The following is a 2,324-nucleotide window of genomic DNA, read 5'->3' as shown; positions in this document are numbered from 1 at the left end:
AGCATGCTGAATTCCCACTGAAGTCATTGGGTGTTGTGGGTATTCCACCTTTAGAAGATTAGACCCTGATAAAGTGTGAAACACCTGAACTTCCATTGACTTCAGTGGGAGTTATGGGGACAGAGCATGCAAAAGCTAACATTAAAATAATTCAATATAGATTCAGATCTTTGGGGGTAAACTTAGATTACTCTTTGAGGCAGGAACTGTCTTTTTTGTTAAATTTTTGTACAGTGCCTACTACTGACTGGGGTTCCTAGGAGCTTCTGTAGTAGTAAAAATAAATAAACAACTTCCCTTAATGTACTCAAATAACTCATTAACATTCATAGGACTAGGGAGGAGAGTGTGTGGGTGGGAAAATAAACGCACGTACAAGTGACTAATTCCCAGGAAGGTGATGAGAACTCAGCCCATTTTTATTTGGGACATTATTCTCTTCAGTGCCTAGATATTATAAATATATTGCATAAATACTCAGGATAGATGGAATGTATCCCCTGATGTTGATATGCACCTTAACATGATATTTATAACACCTCTTTAGAAATATCTCTTTGGACAGGTCACTGGAGCCGTATTTACACTGGAGCATTATCTACATCCACACTAACATTTTGCTTTAGCCCATATAACCCACACATAGAACTCCCTGAAAATTGTTGAAGGGTCTGTGGATTATTGCACCTATCACAATGGCAGACACGGTTTCCTGGAGCAGATTATAATGTTTATGTTCTATAGTGTCTGTTTACACCTGTTCATGTTTCTGGTTTGTTCCAATGGATGCTGCAAGTGGTTCTGTCCTGCACAGGGATCCATGCATGGTCTGTGAGGGTCAGGAGCTATTCCCTGCCACAACTTCATACTATCAATGAAGATATTTTATCAGAGACACACCAGCCACCCCCAAACCACTTCTAGACCAACTTTGGGCCCGGAGACATGGCCTTTACAAGAAAGATCAACCCATTTGGACACTTGTGGAGGTAATGAGCTAGATTTCATTATTTTAATTCAGGTATTCACTAATTTTTAGATGTTTATTTTTTTCTGTTATTTGTCATTAATTAGGTGGTCAACTTTTTCTGTCTTGTGTTTCCTACTAGGAACCAGAGATGAGAATGGTCCAGACCAATTTTTGGAGGAAAGACATCCCAGTGTGTTCATTCATGCAACCAAGTAAGCTCCCTTCCAAATAATTCAGTGAGCCCTGATGCGTGATAAGTGCATGCTGAAGCAGCAGGGGGAGGTAAGTGCATTTGCTTGGGGATAAAAGGAGAGGTGTGGAGGGGCCTTGTTGGGTATTCATTAACTAATGATCCTTTCTTGTGTGTGCGTTCTTTTTTTCAGATCTCAGGAGTATTGCAGATGGTGGGGAGGTGGAGGCTGGACTGCTGTGGCAACCCTCACTAAAGTAAATATACTTGAGGTGGGGGTGGTTCATAGGCTTGTCCATATGTGTATCTGCTAACTGCTCTCTAAAGTTTGTCCTTCGTATTTTGCAGGTGAACCCTCATGGAACCAATGGAAGAGAAGGGGAGAAAGTTTTAAATATTACAAAAATATTAAAGCTTTTTTTATTTATTATTTTATTGCATTGAATTGTTCCTTTCTGGTCTGGAGGTTGCGGTGCTGGAGGAGGGATTGAATAGGGTCAAGACCAGCCAAGTACCACCTTGACTGCTCTCAGGCTTACCCAGAGCATGGAGGATGCAAGAAGGTCCAAGTACACTTGGATACTCCTGGAACTGGATACAGCTGGCAGGTAAGTGGCATAACAGGTGACAGAGACAGTGCTTCGAGCTGTCAAAGCTGTCACAGAAGAATAAGAAAAAGCATTGTGGAAGTGCATTGGGAAGAATAACTGTACTATTGCAGGTGTTATTCTGTGCAGACTGGCATTATAACAGTGCAGAATGACACTATGGTAGATACTATAGTCCTTAACCATGCAGATGAACTGTAATAACCATGCTGGTGTGAATGTTTGTGCACTGTTGTGAGCATTTTTGTGTGTAGACATGTAGTGTATTACAGACTTGATGTGAAGCAGAAATAGTGCTTCCAAGCAACACCAAAATGCTCTAATGCAGAGAAGGTGAAATTGGGTTAAATACCAAGGGCCAAGTCCTCAACTGGTGTAAATTGATGATTTCTTTGGAGCCAAGCTGGCTTACACCTGCTCAGAATCTGACCCCAAAAGTCTTGACAGTAATGTACAGTAGCTTTTTGTTTGACTATTCTATTTACAAATTGTTAAATAGTAACAAGGGAAATCAAAGAATACAACAGCAGAAAGACTGAGTAAAAGTATTGTCTTA

The 2,324-nt window shown here is 40.6% G+C and overlaps 1 long non-coding RNA gene across 1 annotated transcript; it reads left to right on the top strand.

Annotated features, from left to right (window-relative positions):
* Nucleotides 1–771: 771 nt before the first annotated feature.
* On the top strand, nt 772–1,408 carry LOC137144455 (uncharacterized). The gene is made up of 3 exons (XR_010917409.1): nt 772–989; nt 1,110–1,252; nt 1,354–1,408. It is a non-coding gene; the product is annotated as an uncharacterized lncRNA (long non-coding RNA).
* The last annotated feature ends 916 nt before the right edge of the window (nt 1,409–2,324 follow it).

Source organism: Emydura macquarii, unplaced genomic scaffold (genome assembly GCF_026122565.2).
Source record: "Emydura macquarii macquarii isolate MOO-44397 ecotype Brisbane River unplaced genomic scaffold, CSIRO-AGI_Emac_v2 contig_3451, whole genome shotgun sequence".
NCBI classification, from domain to species: Eukaryota; Metazoa; Chordata; order Testudines; family Chelidae; genus Emydura; species Emydura macquarii.
The sequence above is the reverse complement of the archived record's forward strand: the minus strand, read 5'-3'. Positions and strand labels throughout refer to the sequence as shown.